Source organism: Natator depressus, chromosome 19, assembly GCF_965152275.1.
Source record: "Natator depressus isolate rNatDep1 chromosome 19, rNatDep2.hap1, whole genome shotgun sequence".
NCBI lineage: Eukaryota > Metazoa > Chordata > Testudines > Cheloniidae > Natator > Natator depressus.
The window spans coordinates 17,043,081-17,062,326 of record NC_134252.1 but is presented as its reverse complement, the minus strand read 5'-3'; the positions used below and the strand labels follow the sequence as shown (position 1 = coordinate 17,062,326).

Below are 19,246 nucleotides of genomic sequence, written 5' to 3'. Positions count from 1 at the left end.
GGGCAGGGGCGCGGGTGGAGTGGGAAGCGGGAGCAAGGGGGGTGATGCAGCCCTTGGGCCAACGTATGAATCCTCATGTGTCCCTCCTGGTGATTCGAGTTTGAGACCCCTGGTTTTGGATGTTTTCAACAGGTTTTCCCCTTATGCTCTCCAGGCAGCCCAGCTCCATGCCCCAGGCCTCAGATCCCACAATATTATCCAGGTGGTCAGGCTCAGAATTTCCTTCTTTGCTATGTGTGCCAGAGAAGTGGGGGAGCTTGTAGCTGGGTTCTGAAACTTCTTGGGCCCAAGCTGCTGTACTGGTCTCCAGGCAAGCAACCCAGCTCACCAGCCTACTCTTCTGGCTGCAAATTTGACTGGTTCCGTGGAACATTGCAGTGTTACTCAATTAACTCCCTGGGGAAAGCTGGAGAGCAAGAGGCAGCTGCAGGCAGGTCACTGATAAGCCAGGTAATAGAAAACACAATGTTGGGCACCTGGCTGCAGCAAAATAGAAAATTCCACAGCACAATATTAATTTGGAAGATATGTTGGGAAAATTCATGTTCTGCAGCCACGGTGTCATAGAGGCTACAGAGACCTACTGAGCTGAATGGAGCCGCTCACACCTCTTAGAGTTATTGCTCAAGCTCTCTGTAACTGTGGACAGGCACTACTGCATCAGCTTATAGTCAGTTCGTGGTTTGAAGGTTATCTCCATAACCATCTGGCACAATCCTGTGTCAGAAGGGAAGTTCCATGGCCACAGCATCATGTAATACAGGCCCTGTCTATAATACATCTATGAACTCCAGCCACCATAGCATCTAGCTGCTGATGATTACATCTCTTGCCCCACTGTTTGCAAGTGAATATCATCTTAGATTGTAAACTATGTGAACCAAGGAGCATATTTTTATGAGGTATCCTGACTGGAATCTCAGGGGGCTTCTGTCATACAAATATTAATTACTACTACAGCTACTAATAAAATATCTTTATGGTTCTTGACTGGCTGTTGAAATCTGGCCCAGCTAATTACTGGCCAAACTTCACAACATTGCTCACTTCTGTGCTACCACTGGCTTCTCCACTCTCCTTTTATCTATGGACCAGTGGATTTATTGCTAGCCTGAGCAGCATTCCTTGGTGCTAGAATTATCACCATACCATAGACTGTGTGTCTTGAGTCCTCCTCTCTTCATCCAAGCCATACATGTAAGCTTCAAAACATGTAAATACAGCACCCTGCAGAGGGGCTGGAGGTGGTGCTATGTTAAGATAAAGCACAGAGGTCTTATTTCTCCATGGGAATTTTCCCAGGCCTGTTGTGGGTTACTGATGCCCATCTGCTCCATTCTGCAGTGCAGAATGGTGGGAAGCTTCCCTTTGGAGAGGATGGTAAATCCCTTTATCTGCCCTTTTCAAAACTCTGCCACTCAATCGCTGTCGAAGAAACAACAACCCCACAACACAAAATTAAAAATAAAGAAAAAAAAAAGTACTGGCCTTCCAGGTAATTGTGGGCTGACATATCTAAACCCCAATATGGGAGTTCCCCGTTCTGGTCTTCCTCAAGACCGTAACCACGGTCATATTCCCAGAGCTGTGGGCATTGCTGACATCTGCAATGAGGCTGGCGCACAGTGATCTCTGAGGAGCAACTTTGCGTGCAAAATGGAAGACTTTGGCACAAATCTCCTTCTTAAAACAGCTCACTTCATTGTAGCTCACGAAAGCTTATGCTCAAATAAATTGGTTAGTCTCTAAGGTGCCACTAGTCCTCCTTTTCTTTTAACTTCATTCCTGTTAACCTTTTATTTTGCTTTCCAGGAGACATCTGATCCCTTGGGTGTATAAATAGAGTTCTCTGACTCCTTTGCTATCTCCTACTATCTGTGTTTTGGAAATGAGTCTTCCTGAAACAGGCTGGTCCCCTTCTTTTCCCATACACCTTAGCTCTCCTGTCTGATCCAGCCAAGAGTTGGGTCACTCTAAATGATTGTGGAATTTTGACGCCTTGCTGTTTATTCTCTCCCATCAGGCTTGAATGTAACAAGAGCCTGAGTGTTCTGGGACAGCAGATTGTTTCACTGTTTCCTTTGTTTGTGTTATGGTTGATTTGATATTCAGACCTCACTTGGTTCCCTATGGCTGCATCTTCTGAATAAGAAAAATTACTCCAATAGACTTATGACCTCTGTTTTTCAGTTAACTGTGTCACTTACCTCATTTTGAAAGAGTGATGGAAACAAATAAAAAAAACCCACTGAAAAATATCCATCTTTTAACCCTTAGTCAGTGAGTAAGTCCCATTGACTTCAATAAAATAATTCACGTGAACAGGGACTACCTGTGCGTCAAAGGTTTCCAGGAAAATGATTGTCTTAAAGTGTTTAAGAGAGCATTACAAACCATAGAGATTTAAAAGTAATGGATAATACAATTTTTTATGCCAAAGGTAGCTCAGTATTGATTAGAATCTTGCAAGTAGAGTGTATTTTAGCTGTTCCTGGAGATCAGATGATTGGCTGCAATAACTTTAAATGAAAAAGGTTTCTAGATGCAATTTTTCACTTACCTATGATGACATCACCTGCCCATTAATCCCTCTTCCTGAGATTTATTCTGAAATTTCCGGATAGCTACTTTTTTTTAGAAACTAACCTGACAGAGAAATGTGATTTCTTCTCCCTCCAAATTATCCCAGCATATGGCCTGGCACCAGCAAGATTCAGTACTGGCCGGTAACAGCTTTTTGTTGTACAAAAAACACCAAGGCTTTTAAGTCTGATACCCTGCATCCCCTAAATGGTGTGGTAGAAATAGACTTCCCAATGGGCACGCAGCATTTGCTTCTGACCCTGGAAGGCTCTGTCAGATGACAGAGTCATGACACTTTTAGATCTAGAAGAGCTATTTTAGGTAGTTTTTAGAAGGTGTTTTATACTTATTAGTTGTAATTCTCTTTCTCTCAGCCCTGCGCAGCCCCCATTTTGCCTCATGTTAGCCAAGACCCCTGAGTTTATGGCAGACATATAAGAAATAGTTCTGATAAAGCACTGAAAACTTTCTCTAAAACACTCGTAAATTAGTTTTTCTGACCTATATGGATTTCTTGGTGGTGCAGTGTAATATAAAGGTTTTGAGTCAGATTTTCAGGTGTGTGAGCTGAGTCCATAACAAGCTCATACTGATTAAAAAAATGCCACCCTACAGCATCATATATTCAATGTCTCTGAGTATATTATTATTTTATAGGTTTACAGATTGATTAATACACAAAATATTGTGAAGCAGTTTGGGTTGCTACACAAACAGCATACCTAACAGAAACCCACAAAGTGTAGGAAATGAAAAATTAAGCCACCTAACATAATATATACCCTCTACTTCTCCTCCACCCACAAGTACCTACCCTACCATTACTACAGCTATCATACACCAACAGAACCCTACCTCAACCTTAAATCATCTTTTGCCCTTCTGCATGCACTCCTTTCCCAAGTTATTCCCCCTCCACCCCAACAATAATAGGGGGATGTTTGGCATAGTAGTTACTTTTGTTGAGAGATGGCAGTCTGGGGAAAGAGTATGAGCAGAAGGGCAGTAAAAAGGGGTGATGGAAGGCTGGCATACTGAGGAAGGGCAGAATTAAGGTGAGGTGGTGGTCTTTTGGTGTATGATAGCTATGGTAGAGATAAGGTTTGTGCTTGTGTTTGGAAAAGCAGAAGATATGTACCTTAGGTGACTAAACTTCTCATTTTCTTCCTTTTGTGGGTTTGTGCCAAGTATGTTGTGTTTGTAACAACCCCAACTACTTCCCCAGATGGAGAAAGTTTGATATGGGTCTGGCTGTGTCAATCAGGCTTGCGTGTGCGTGTGCCCCGCCTCATTGAGAGGTATGCACACACAGCCCCACTTTCCCATATCAGTCATGGTTCTGCACGTTCCATCCCAAGTAACCAACGTCGTTTGCATGTGCCGCTCTTCATCAATCAGGTTTGCGTGCACAGGGTATTAACTTTCAAGTTACATCATGAATAACAGCTGAAAATGATCCTAAGTGTGACATTTAAAAAACAAAACAAAACCTTGCACCAGGATCCACCTCTGCACCAAGCTCTGTATAGGTGGACTGTCATCTTTAGGAGATTCCTTTCAACAATGGAAACTAGGGACTTGTCTAGGCGAATAGTTGGGACACATCTACGTGGGGATAAAAGCCCCTCGGCACAGCCATGGCTGGCCTGGGTCAGCTGACTCTGGCTTGGGCTGCAGGGCTAAAAATTGCTGTGTAGCTGTTCAGGCTCAGGCTGGAGCCTGAGCGCTGGGACCCTCCCCCGTTGCAGGGTCCTAGAGCTCGGGCTTTAGCCTGAGCCCAAATGTCTGCATCGCAGGTTTTCAGCCCCTGAGTCTGAGCCTGAGTCACCTGACCTGGGCTAGCCGCAGGTTTTTTATCCCTGTGTAGACATAGTGCTAACGTGCAGCAAGCTGGGGTATAAATCTGCAGCATCCTAGTGTGCAGCACACCGCGCGGACCTTGCTACCGCGCTCCGAAAGCTCCTGACTATGCATTGACCTGCTCCTGTTTCCAAGAGTGTGGTAGCAGGTTCCACGTGGACAGTTAATGTGTGTCACACTAGAGCTCTGCAGAGCGATACTCCAACTTGCAGCACGCTAACTGTTCATCCAGACGAGCCCGAGGGGAGCCAAAGAGACATTTCTTCCAGAGCCCATGTTCAGAGACTTCCTATTCGAATGTATGAAAGAAAAACCAAACCAAACTACATAGCAAATGAAAGGGCACCAAAGTACGCCCTGTGTGAAATTTCACACCAGTTAGCTACCTACTTTTACAGGAAAACCCTGGAGATATGCCCTCATTTGCTGTTCATTTTAGAACACAGCTATAACGATAGTGTCACCATAAAGTGACTTTATTACTGACCGATATAAATCTCACTATAAATGCAATGCAAAGGCCAAGGGGAGAGCAAAACGCCTTCCCAGAGGTTAGCTTGTGTGTACGTGAAAAATACAAATATTTTTGACTTCTTTGAAACAGGCAGGCAAATGCACATCTGCATTCCATTCACAGTGTCGTCAGTTTGTTTGAAGAACATGGTACAGCGTAAAACCCAAGTTTTCTTTGGATTAGGGTTTCAGGTTTGGTTTGATTTATTTCCAGTGAAACTACTGAAATGTAGGTTTCTTTTTCCCCCCATCTTGGCCAAATTGTTAAGTTAAAATAAACGTTATGTTTTGATGTATTTATTTATTTATTTTAGTTACCACAGAAGCGAGAATGTGGAGCAGGGAATTTTGACGCTAAACCTTACAGGAGAGTCAGATTAACTAGGCCAGGTGCCAGTAGGGTTCAGGTGCCTTGGTTGCTTGGAATGCTGGACTTGTGTTCTTAGGAAAGCTTTTCATGTTTGTCCTGGAGCCCTGAGGAAAATGAATTTTGTTGCCATCATTTCTCCATCTGCATTGGCCTGTCAGCCTGAAAAGAAAAGAAAAGCTGATCACGTAGGTTTAGCAGGACAGAAATGTTGGTGAAATGAGGCTTCAGCTCATATAAAAGTGGATGGACATCTTAGCAAAGTATTCCTTGCTGGTGGAGGACTGTACTCCTCGAATGAGATGTAACTTGTGTATTGTGTTCATGTGTGAGTGGTCCCATTACTCCAAAGGGTAATTACTCTGGAACGGTCGTTATTTTATATCCTTGCAAAAATGTCCTCAGTAGTAGGCTGTTCTCCAGCCCCTTTCCTGCTAGCCTCTCAGGCTCTTACAAGTTTTAATGAATGAAAGCTCAACACCACTGTGAGGCACATAAAAATTACACAGTGTAGCCATTTTAGATTAACTGGGGCACGAGGAGTTAAGGGACTTGCCCAAATTCACACGGTGAGTCTGTGGCCATGCTGTGAACAGAAGACACCCTGCACTACCAGCTTTTTGCATTAGCCCTTAGCTATACACCGTAAAGCAAAACAATCACCAGTCTCTAAACTGGAGTGAACAGTGAAGGAAAGACCCATTCTAGCCTTCAGCTGTGTTGTACTAGAAGCGAAACAGCGATGGTCCTTATGTAACGCTGAATGAAGTCCATAGGAAGGTACATTTGTTACATTGTAAATTACTGTGTTGTCTATCGCTAATCTAGACACCAAAGTTAATTGTATTTGGCAGCTGGAGTTAACAAATGCTAGTGAAAGTTAGCCTTTTAGTTATCACATCTTAGCATGAGTTTTCTAGTTCTACCCCTTACTCTTAGTATACAGTTTAGCCACAACACACTTCTCTTTGCCTTTTGTTGCTTGCCTGTTTGCCTCCTCAAACATACTATGACATACAGGATACAGCAAAATTGGAGCATTCTCAGGTGGAGATGGTGTAAATTTATTTATTGTTGCAATGTCTGAAGTACTGAAATCTTGCTGACCCTTGCAGATTCTCCTTCGAGTATCAAATCCTCTAATTCTGGAGCAGTTGCATGACTCCTAATTTTCTTCCAGACAAACCAATCTTCCAGTAACGTTGCACCAATACAGGGGTTAGATATTGCAGTGAGTTATAGGCATATTTTGCCCTTACACAGCCTCTGTCATCTAAGATCCTCAAGTCATTTTGCATGTTAATTACATTGCACAACTACTGTGCTGCAGATAATGATTGGAGCCAGGCGGATACAGCAAACAGTTGGGGTGAATATTTGTTTGAATTTATAAGTGAATTGCCCCTGCCCTTATTCACACCCTTCTGTGCTTGCCTCTTGTGAATATTTTAGGAGAGTTTACTAGCAGAAAGGCTACAGAACAAACATTTTAATCAGATATTCAAGCATTCTTACAGAAAACAAATTTCAAAGGCATGATCGTGAGCATCCTCAATGCTCAGCCCTTGCAGATCCTTTTAGCTGACCTTGCTGGGCTGTGATTGGCTGCTTCCCAGAGATCTCTCTAGGCAGGCCTGGAGGACCCACCTCCACTGCTCTTTCCTGGGTGGGTGTAGTAGGACCACAGGGCCTCCAGCAGGGGGCCATGAAGGGCCAGGGACACCCTGTCACAGTTATATAGTAAGTTATGAGTTAGAAATTATTCACCTAGCTCTATATTGCTCTACGGGTTTTACAGATGGGAGAAACAAGGCACAGGAAAGCTAAGTGAGTTGGCCAAGGTCTCACAATGGAGGGGCAGAACAGGGACCAGGACCTACAAGTCCTGATTCCTAGATTTGCAACCTCTAAAACAGACTCCCTCTCACTGATGATCACTAAGCTGAAAGTCCCAAAGGAATGACTGAAAAGAAAACTCTTTTGCTTTTAGTAGGATTCTAATTATTAATTATAGTAACTCTAACTTTCTAGGAAACTGTAAGTAGTTAATGAAAAAAACCCCAACAACCCAGTATCTGCTAATGGGCTCTTTCATGTCTCTCTCAGCGGGGCCAATATTGCTCTCTCTCTCTCTCTCTCTCTTTAGGGAATGCCCTTTAAATACATTAATGAATAGCAAGAGCTGTGAATTATTAGTGAACTCAGCTTGGTAGCAAAAACTAGTAATGTAGTTTCTGTATGTTAATTCCTGCCTGGGCAAAAGTCTGGCCCCTCTCGGGTAATGACTGTTTAGGGCACTGAATGTAGAGTCCCACAATACATCTCTAACTGCCCATTTTTGCATTTGTTTCTGGGGCCAATGAAACTGGATATGGAAGGATCTTCCCCCTTGTGGTGCGACAGTTGAACTGAGTTTTTTCCTTTGGTGGACCAGTAGCTCTTTCAGTGTGCGATTGTTCCTGAAATCCTTCCCTTCAAATGGACGATACCCGCTAGGGTGTCTGTGGGCATCTCTGTGGAGCCAGCAATTTGAAAGTGTTGCATGCAAGTTCGAATAGATTCCCTGTTCACCAATTACCTGATTTTTGTTCCTTGCTGTCCCTTTGGAGCAGAGATGCCCCACCCAATACCCTGAGAATTCAGAAGGGTGAGTATGATCATAATTCTGGTATATGTGCTTGTTTTCAATACTTCTTCTTTAGTAATTTCAAATGTTGGTATTGTTTATACCAATAAATTAAAAACCAGCAGGATCTTATTAAAGGGAAAAAGGCAAAATACCACATTTATTGTGAATACAGAAAGAATCATAGTAAGCAGTTAGTTATAGCTATAACAGTCCATTCAATTTCATATTTATTCACACATTCATACACACACACACACACACAGGTTCTGCAAGGTAGTTATCATAGTTACCAGCCTTAGAGTTGCTCATGCCAAGCCACTGGCCAGGTGGCCTGGACATGAGGAGGGAGCAGGGCCTTGTCAGATGCTCATCTGATGCTCCTGGAAGTTGGTTTGCAGAATCAGACCCCAAAGTTCTCACTTTCTAGAGTCCATTTTCATAGGAATTTCTTCCTATGCCAGTCTATGGGAATTGCGTCATCATGCTGTTGCTGAATCAATCAGCAGATAGCACATTCCTGACGGCTCCGTGCTGCTAGATGTTATCTTGTTCTTTGGTTCTCCCATTCTTGAGGCTGTTGGGTGGATTCCAGTCTGCCCTCTGGGGGTCCTCTGCTTATTTCCACTTGACGCCTTCTTCAGCCGATGGACCCTGGATTCTTAGGCTGGCACCTCCCTGATCATTCAGTTATTATCCACACCAAGCATCCATCCACATACATCCTCTATCTCTATTTTAATCACAATTGTTAATACAACAAAAGGGCGGGGAGTCTCTGGGTGCTGTTTCTGTTGTTACAGAGTATTGCTTTGAGTCTCTTTGTGTGAATTGCTTTGAGAACAGACTCTGTCTTAGAATGTACTAACGCAATTAGCAGCTTGCAAGTTTCACACATAGAGGGAGAGAAACAGTACCAAAAACCAAGAGACCTCTTAATTAGTAATACCCTGGAATTTATATGGAGAATCAAACTCATTTGTGATTTTAATACAGAACTTCTTTAATATGATCCAACAGTATTGGGCTGCCTTTTGTGTCACTGGGCTGATGCTTTCTCTGGGGATTCTTGGAAAATCTGCCTGGTTCTCATTGATCCCATCTGTCTTTTTTAAGAGTACAAAGTCCAGTGCTTTCATTGCTGGGAGATGAGGTTATTCTCTTTGAGCATGAAGGGGCACATGGATGACATCAGTGTTTGGAAGCTTGCATAGCATTTTGTATGTTGCCTGTTACTTCTTGCCAAGCACTGACACTGTGCCTGGCTGAGTTCACACCTAGAGGAGCCCACAAACTGATTCAGAACAGGAGGCTGCAGGTCGGAGCCGGATGCACAGTCTCCTAGCAGGACAGTGTTCTACTGTAGCTAGTTGGATTGTTGACTCTGGATCACTCTTGAGATGTTCTGCTGAGGAAGTGGTTTGGGGGAGGGGGTTGAATGCAAAGGTAGAGATAATCTGGAATTCAGTATTGAAGCTATTTGTAAATTCACACCTGTAAGTACTGCTTGTGGGCTCTGATTTATTTCTGATGTTGGATCTGAGCCTACAAGGTACTGAGTACCTTTGATTTCAATAGGAACTGAGGGAGCGCCGCACTGGGTCCCCAATGAGGTCTGGCTATGTTTACAGCTTGTTGTGTTATACATTTTTTGTGATATTTAGACAGGGAGGCTGTTTCTGTAATTTATGGAAGAAAAATAATGCCCCACTCTGTTCTCTGTCTGCTGGCAACAAAGTAGTTTCTTCAATGTAATGTCTTGTAAGCATGTGGCTCACTGCCGGGAAAAATACAGTTCGAATGCATCTCAGAAACACAAACATTCACATAGACACCCACCCACACCCACAGGAATTATCTGTTAAAATCCCCAGGAGGATCATTTCATTTTTTCCCTTCTGAAATCTATTAGCTAACGTTGCTGTCAGTTATATAACCCTCTCATGCCACACAGAAAGCTTTCTGAGAATGGGGGATGGCTCAGACCCTTCCCCCTCCCCCACATGGCCAGAGCCTAAACGTCTACACCACAATTAAACAGCCCCTTATCCTGAGCCCTGTGAGCCCGAATCAGCTGACACAGGCCAGCCACAGGTGTCTAATTGCAGTGTAGATATGCCCCATAATGCTAGGGCTCGTCTCACGCTGTATCTGCACAGGGTGGCACTCAGTTAAAGAGACCATTATGGTTTCTTGTTTATTTACTCTGATCCTATTTTGGGGTCCTCGACATGGCGGGTTTTTGGTGTCAGATTGGGACTTCTTGACTCAGGGTTTTGCTTTCAAATACATTTCTGGGCCATTATAACGTTGTTATTTAAAAATAAATGTGATTTGGGCTGACGCTTAGCTCACAAGGTCTGAACATTTTGCAAGCTTGCTGTTTACCAGGGCTTTATCTTGAAAATATTAATTTTTGTGTTTCTGTGTGCCAGTTGTGGTATTATCCATATCTATCTATAAACTGTGTCGTCTTCTTATTTATTATTTGTATTGCGGTAGCACCTAGGAGCCACAGTCATGGCCCAGGACCCCATTGTGCTAGGAGCTGTACAAACACAGAACAGAGAGGTGGTCACCATTTCTGTGTGTGCTGCTCATGTTTTTTGGAAGTGGGGAAGGGAATTTTCGCTACTTATTTATTTGTTTCTGTTAAAAAGGCCTTGTGAGCATACAGTGAAGGATATGTTGTTTAATGATTAAAGCAGGTGTCTAAGAGCTACGTCTTCTGTCTTTGGCTCTGTCCTTGATTTGCAGTGCGAGTTTGGGCAAGTCACTTACCCTGTCTGTGTCCCCGGCTAATACTTACCTCAGAGGGGTATTTTCAGACCTTGTGGGTCCAACCCTGCTCCCACTGAAATTAAAGCAACATTTAACTTTGAATTCCGTGGCAGCAGGAACAAAGTTTGTGAAGTTCTGTCTGAGCCTTGTATGTGCCAGTTATTATTACTATTTTTTACATTCAAAGTATCATGGATTTTTAGCATTTTTCTTAGGCTGTAATTCAGATAGGTATTTATGCACATGCCTAACTTTAAGGCACATTTTAACCATCTTGTTGTATCAGTGTCTGTCTTGTGGGGAATTTACCATACCTGAACTGACTCTTAAGTGTGCTACCCCCATTTTTTAAAAGTCTGCGAATCTGCCTGTATTTATAGTACTCTGGCACAACATAACCTGTTAAGGATGATGCTTTAGTCTTAACTCTGCCTTTCTTGGCTCTTGTCAATTTAAAATTTTCCCTGTGATGCTGCATTTTTACACTGATAAATTAGCTGAGGCAGGGGTTTAGCTCTATTATACTGATCAGTTTTTAAACAGAAGTAAATGGGCATTCAGATAAGATGATGAACCCAGCCAGCTTTGAGAGAGAGCAGCAGTAGAAACTTGAACTAATACAAACAAAAGAGAGAGAAACTGCTTCTCCCGAAACAAGCCAGCTCTCCCAGCGGCAGAGGCAATGCTGCAAACTCTGACCTGGTTTGCGGATGCACCGTGGCTGTTACAGAGCAGAATTTGGCACTTTCAGCACTTAGGGCATTAACTCATCAAGCCTAACCAAGTAAAAGCAGTTGCTCACCTTGCACAGGTGACATCCTTTTTCCTTATCTGTCAAGGCCAGTGTCCTAGCTGAAAGAGAAGGAAGAGCGGTGATCCAGTAGCAGGTGGCACCCGGATGGGCAGAAGGATAGAGGAAGGTGTTTCATAGTTTGTTTAAAATGAAACAAAATGTGACTTATATAATGTGGCCTGATCCTGAACCATTGAAATCATTTTGTCATTGACTTCAATGGGTGCTGGATCAGGTCACTCCACTCTACACTCCATAGATAACACCTCACATACCCCCCTATCCACCTGGTTATCTCCTTTAGCACCAGTCTCCTTATGGGTTTTGACGGACAGGCCTGGGTTCTTCTGGATCCCACCACCCACTCAGCAAACTGTAACTTCTTTTTCTTCCAATATGAATTTATTTGGGATGCCTCCACCCCCTCGCTCCTTCCTGACAGGGTGATCAGGCAGCTTGGGAGGAAAATTCTAACCACAGGGTAACCCCCACTTACTTGCCAGATAGTTGGAGACTCCCAAGAAATATCACAAACACATACAATATCTTTAACACAGTAATTACACCAAACAGGAGAGAAACAGAACAGGGTATAACACTGTTCTCAGTGTCACTGATGCCCACGTTGATACCAACTGCAGATTTCCCCAGTCAGGTGATCTGATATAGCAAATGTGAAATTACTGTCCTGTTGGTACGCGTACTGTGTTGGGCCCCTTGATGACCGGTGACCACGCTATCTTCTGTGCAGCAGTTAATGATGTGGCTACTGGGTCCAGTGCAACCCAAAGGACTCACAAGGGGGATAAGGTGGGAAGTCCCTCCGCAGGTTTAACAGGCAGCAGGTAATAAAATCCCCAACCCCTGATCCGAGGACACAGTTCAGGGAGGAGGGGTCTCCTAAACAACCTCCCTGACTAGCTAACTAAGAGATGGTGACTCCTAGAATATCAGGGTTGGAAGGGGCCTCAGGAGGTCATCTAGTCCAACCCTCCGCTCAAAGCAGAACCAATCTCCAACTCCCCAGATCCCTAAATGGCCCCCTCAAGGACTGAACTCACAACAGTAGGTTTAGCAGGCCAAAGCTCAAACCACTGAGTTATCCCTCCCTCACAACTCTGTGATGGATTCTCTGGACCCCTCAGTCTCTGCAGAGGGCTGACGATCGCTGCTGGCCAGGGTTCTTTCCATGCACGAGTCAGGCGGCTGCTGGTGCCAGGATTTCCCCTCCCCACAAAGGGGTGCAGGGCTCAGGGTGCAGGTTACAAAACTCTACGAAAATCCTAACGTTAGTCTCCTATCCCAGTGCCCAGACACACTGGCAGCAGGCGGCAGCCCTGGACTAGCAGGCAGAGCAGAGCTGGCCACTTGCTGACTGATCTGACTTGGAGAGCTGGGGGGGCTCACTCTGCCGGGCTGGGGGAAGTTTTCTCAGCAAACTCTACAAACTGGGAGTCACCCTGGCACGGGAAAGGCTCAAGATGAGGGATCTTGCTTCCAAGTCCTCAGGAGGGTTGCCAACTTTCTAATCCCTGAAAACTGAACACTCCTGCCCCGCCCCTGCTCCCGAGGCCTCCCCTTTGTCCCCCCCGCCCCCGTTACTCGCTCTCCACCCCGCTCATTTCCCCCATCCCGCGGCACTCACCTGCCGCCTGCAGAGTCGGGCTGGGAGGAGCTGACGTGGAGCCTGCCCACTCAGGGCACCGCGGGGTACGGCAGGGTTCAGTCCCCAGAGCGAGGGGCTGGGCTGGGGAAATCTGGGGAAAGCGCAAGCGAGGGGGACAGACAGGTTACCCCCACCCACGGCGACAACGTCGGTACCTACTTTGGAGCCCAGTCTGGGAGCCAGCCGCTGCTCTCCATCAGGCTGGGGGTGGGAACAGCAGCCGCTGCTCAGCTGAGCCGATCCTCCAGGCTCCAGCAGCTGCTGCTCTTCCTGCCCCCTGGTAGTGGAAGCCCGTTACTGCAGGTAACTGGACTTTTAGTTTCCAGTCAGCTGTGCTGACCAGATGCTGCTAGTTTCCCTTTTTCACTGGACATTCTGGTCAAAAAACGGACACCTGGCAACCCTAGTCCTAAGAGGCCAGTTCTCAGGGGGAATCCTATATGCAGGCCTGGGATTCACCAGGATCCCCTCCCCCACCCTCTGACAGTCCTGCCCTTTCCTTGGCTGGTTCCAGACTGGGCTTTTTCCCCCTCCCGAGCTCCCTGGGAAGGGCATCTCCCTGCTTATTGGTTTCCAAGCAGACTCTGAGTCTGTCCTTGGCTCCCCCTTCCTATCAGGAACCGTGTGTGCCTCCATGAGCTACCCGCACACGGAGCCCCAGGAATCTAGGTGATCTCCTTGGGGGTTACGTATGTTACTAACAGAACTCACGTATATCCCTAGGGAGAGTACTGGCTTGGGGGTTGATGGGTGACCTCTCTGTGCATAGTATAGCTCTACAACAGTGACCAAGAATTCAGAGAGTGTCCAAAATCTTCATCCCGTTGTTCCAGGCCAATTCACAAAGCAGAATTGATTTTTCACAAAGTTTTCACAGAAGGGCTCTTCTTACACCCAGGCATGCCAGGCCAGGAATCTTGCAGCTCTGTTCTATTTTGTGTGAGCTAAATTTTGAAAGTAGAAATTATGAAAATATTTGCATTTTAAAAAAATTGATATTGAGACCATTTTTCAGTTCAAGTTGTAGCTGTGCCAGTGTGTGCAAGTCTGCACCGTCCTACCTGCCCCCTTAGGACTCTGTGCTCCCTCTGCCCCACCATGCCCATTCAGGGCCTCCAAATACGAAATTAACATGCTGTCCTTTTGGTCAGTCAGAGGGTACATCTACACTGCAGCTGGGGCGTGCTTCCCAGCGTGGGCAGACAGTCAGACGCTACCTCTGCTCAAGCTAGAGTGCTAAAAAAAGCAGCATAGCAGGAGGTAACACGGACAGTGGCTTGGGCTGCCACCTGACAACAAACCAGACCAGCACAAGCCGCTGCCCATGCTAACCCCAGCTACTGCTCCCTTTAGCATGCTAGCTTGAGCAGAGCTAGCGCGTCTGTCTGCCCACTCCGGGAAGCATGCTCCCAGTTGCAGTGTAGATATACTCAGAGACAGTACAGCCCGTCCAAGTGTGCTCATTCTGTCTAGTTTTCAAAGACTTCAGGGTTGAACAAGTTTTCTTGTGAGCTTTATGTTTTAAGGAAGAAGAAAACTAGTTTAAGAATGTCACTATTCTCCACAGTGCCATATGATCAAGCAGTGGAAATAGATGTCAGGGTAGGCGAAACTGTAGTCCCCACCCCCCAGATGTGAATGCAGTCACACTAGGTACAAAGGAACATATTTTTAAAAAAATGATAGAAGACTTCAGGGATGACCGTGACTTGCTGAAATCAGGCTGGAATTGGGAGACTTGTGAAGGAATAAATGACAAGAGAGAGTGCAGGCCTGAGGGCCACAGCATCCTTTTATGAGTCTAAATTCTCATCCAAAAATATCCCTTTTAACCACCAAAAAGTCTCCTGGGGGCTGTAAACTGGCTACGCCATTCATAGCCCATATTATAAATAGAATGGGAATAAGCAAATATACTGTATTGACACAAGGACATCTTTGTCAGGGGGATTTTTCATGGAAAGTGGCAAACTGCCCATGTCGTTCAAATTTACAGTCATATTAACAGCAACTAAGTCATGCATCTCTAGTAGTAGCAAAGTCCAGGCTAAACTTTACTAATAAAAGAGTTAGCGTAATATGGGCGTCTGTTTTTGTTGTTGTTTTTCATTGTAGTGCATGTTTCATTGAGGACTGATGACTTGCTGGATATTCTAGCTCCATCCAGCCATATTTATACCCTTTGAACAGTCCACTGCAGATTGAAACAAATGTGTAGTTGCCCATTGCCTGCCTTTGTCTGCCACCAGGGATCATTTTTTTTCATGTGATGTTCACACAGTTTAGATGTTTGTCAGTGATGCGTGAACTTTCCTCTCTCTGGATTAATTTTTAAATTCAGCTTTGCCTGTGTTGACGCTGTTCTGGTTGTTTTGTCCACACTTAAGGAGCTGTTACAAGAATGGAGGGATGTCCTCCGAGACACACACACAAGTGGTCTGAGCGTGAGAAAGCTGCTGCCTCCTCATGGGGAAACCAATTAAAATAATTCTGTGCAGAAACAATTCTCACACTTTGTCTCACATACTCTTCTTTCCCCCTCAGTCCTCCTCTGTTGGTACAGACACTTTCAAGGACACTGGATCTTGTTTGTTTAACACGTGGATCTACTCTGAAAGGTGATTTTATGAAAATGCCACCTTGTTACTCACCAGCCTTTCTGAGCACTCATAAGTCCTTTTGAATCCAATAGAAGGAGAGTGCTCATCAGCTGTGCTAATCAGGCCATATGGTCCAGGTACTGGGCCAAATTCTACTCCACTGCCGTCCCAGTAAAAAAAGTGACTGCACAAGGACAGAATTTGGCTCCCAGAACCTTTATTCGTAAGTAAAAAGAAAAGGAGGACTTGTGGCACCTTAGAGACTAACCAATTTATTTGAGCATAAGCTTTCGTGAGCTATAGCTCACTTCATCGGATGATGATGCATCCGATGAAGTGAGCTGTAGCTCACGAAAGCTTATGCTCAAATAAATTGGTTAGTCTCTAAGGTGCCACAAGTCCTCCTTTTCTTTTTGCGAATACAGACTAACACGGCTGCTACTCTGAAAACTATTCCTAAGAGGTGAAACATGGACTAGAAAGAATCTAGTTTGACTCTCTCATTCCAGGTTGAATTCACCAGAGTGCCAGAAAAAAGCCCCTGTTTACGTGTCAGTGGAATAAATCTTATCTTGGGTTGCTGAAACACACAAACACAAAACGCGTGATGCGCTTTTCAGGAATTATTCAGTGTAGAACTGCACTTTGCAAGCTCCTCTTGGCTGGTGGTCATCATTATCTGTGACATCACATTCATTTCTACAGCAGCCAGTTATGATGTCTCAAAGATAGGATTCTGACTTCAGATGGGGAATGAGCAGAAAGTCCTGTTTTCATCTCAATGTTCTTATTGATTCAAAAACCATGAAGAAGTACAGAAAATCTAGTTTGTAGTCAGCAATAGGTTAAAATAGAATGTTTTGAGGAATCGGGTATCAAACACAGGAAATGGAAGCCATGTAAAGCATAGTATCCTGAATTAAGCTACAGTACAAAAGTGAGTATTTGCTCTTTCTTTTTGGAGGACTTGCTGCTGGTTCATCCCATCATCTGAGGTTAAAACAGAGTCATTAACTGTTTAATGACAAGCCAAGTGTGATTAGTAAGGAAAATTCCAATTCTTAAAATAGTTATTGGGGTGACAGTTGCTGTTTCATACCTAAATTTCCAGCCCAGTTTCCATTATAAGCCCAATTTTGAACCCCCTTCTCTAAAATCCAGTTAAAAAGTCATATTAGCCTCAAAATGTATAGATTAGATCTGTGACCAAGATAATTTCACAGACTGAGAGCTCAAAGTGTAACCTGATCACTAGGGAGGCCTGTCAATGGGAAGAATATGTTTATTCCAGCATAAGTGTAGGAAATCTGCGTTGGGGAGAGGGGTTGCAAGCCTCCTAAGACTTACTTGGATCTCCTTGCCTGCAGATCTCAGAAGACCCTCCCCAAACCACCTAATCTCTGCATCCCTGCTCACCTAGGTTTACTGATATCTGCAGGGACAGGACTCCCTTCCTACAGACCTCAGGAAGGTGTGAAGGGAGATGGGACCTAGGTGAGAGTCCACCTAGAGATTAGAGGCTGACAGTGTTACCAGTTGTTTGTACCATCATCAGCATTCCCTTCCATAAAGTAGTCAGCAGCAAGTACAAAGAGACTGGTTGCATTGCTACTGTAGGAATGGGGCTGTCATAAGATTCTATCACAATACATTCTGGTGCAATTTCTCTTTTCTTACACAAATCTAAAACAGCTTTCCATCCTGTCATTATGGAGAGAGGACAACCATTTTCAGAGAAAATCTTTTCTGCTGGTCTTTGAAAAATGAAAAGTTAAAAGGCAGGAAAGTTATGGATTCTTACTTAACAAATTCCTTAGCCTTAACAAAGCACTGACAGCACTAAAAGTAAGCAAAAGCACTATTTTTCAAGACATCTTTAATTTTTACAACTATTTTCCAACCACAGGGTTTGCTCTCGTTCGGAGCTGGCTAAAGCGTGCACCAGGAAAGCATTGCATTTGTGCTTTATTCTGAAAAAAGATGTGCCTTCTCTTCCAGGGGATCACCGTTAAGGCTGTAGGCCCAGATCCACAAATCTACTTAGGCATCTAAATCTGGGTTTAGCCAATCCACAAACCTCCTCCTCGGCCACCACGTAACCCTGTAGGTGCCTAAATTCACTCAGTGCCTAAATTTTCAGGGTAAAATTTCCCCGAGTGCCTGTGTTTTTGCCACTGGGCACGTGCCTGGCTGCCTCACTCTTGGCACCTGTCTCAGTTTTCCCTGTCCAAGCTGCTCCACTTTGGATAAATAATGAGAGAGTTACTGAAGCGGGGGGGCTGGACCCACCGGGGAGGAGGAGGGAGTGCCTGAATCACTGAACTGTAGAGTCATTCTCACGTTTTCTCTCTGGCCCAATGACTCATTAATCATGTATCCAGAGTGAAACAGCTTCAACAGGAGAGACTGAGGGAGCCCCACATCAGACTATCCCTAGCTCAGCAGCTAGAGCACTCTCCTGAGCTGTGGGAGCCCCCTATTCAAATCCTTTATCTCCTTCGGGTAGAGAGGGAACTGAACTTGGGTCTCCCACCTTCCAGGTGAGTGCGCTAACCACTGGGCTAAAAGCTATAAGGAGGGAGGGCAGTAGCACCTCCTCCAACATTGCTTGCAAGACTCACTAAAGCCCCTAAACTGCCTGACTCCAGGAGAGGGATTCCTGGCTCTGGATTGCAAGCAGAGTTTGACGCCTCCCTGCAGCCTAGATTTAGGTGCCTAAAGCTGTGCAGGGGCAGGGCTTAGGACACACCCTCTTGTTGGCGTGGGCATTGGTTTAGCTTCGTCCAGGGGTGGGCAAACTTTTTGGGCCGAGGGCCACATCTGGGTGGGGAAATTGTATGCAGGGCCGGGGCAGGGGGTCGGAGGGGGTACGGTGTGCAGGAAAGGGCTCAGGGCAAGGGATTGGGGCAGAAGAGGGGTGTGGGGTGTATGAGGGGGCTCAGGGAAGGGGGTTGGGGTGCAGAAGGGGTGCGGAATGCAGGAGGGGGCTCAGGACAGGTGTGCACGAGGGGTGTGGACTGTAGGAGGGAGCTCAGGGCAGGGGGTTGGGGTACAGGAGGGGGCTCAGGGTAGGGAGTTGGGGTGCAGGAGGGGTGTAAGGTGCAGGCAGGGAGTTGGGGGGCAGGGTGCAGGAGGGGTTTGGGCTCCGGGGTGGCAGCGGCACACACCGGGGGCAGGGCAGGCTGCCTGCCCGCCTGCTGGCCCTGGCCCCACGCCGCACCACTCCGGGAAGCGGCCGGAACCACGTCCCTGCGCGGCTCCTGGGGAAGGGGCGGGCACAGGGCTCTGCGCGCTGGCCTTGCCACGCCTCCAGGTACCTTCCCCGAAGCTCCCATTGGTCACGGTTCCCCGTTCCCAGCCAATGGGAGCTGTGGAGGGTGGTGCCTGGAGGCAAGGGCAACGCACTGAGCCCTCTGCCCCCCGCCAGGAGGTCCAGGGACTTGGTGCCGGCCACTTC

The 19,246-nt window shown here is 45.7% G+C and overlaps 1 protein-coding gene across 6 annotated transcripts in view; it reads left to right on the top strand.

The window, feature by feature from the left end:
* The window catches only part of HIVEP3 (HIVEP zinc finger 3), a 399,183-nt gene that overhangs the window by 115,909 nt on the left and 264,028 nt on the right, over positions 1 to 19,246 (top strand). The window lies entirely within an intron of this gene.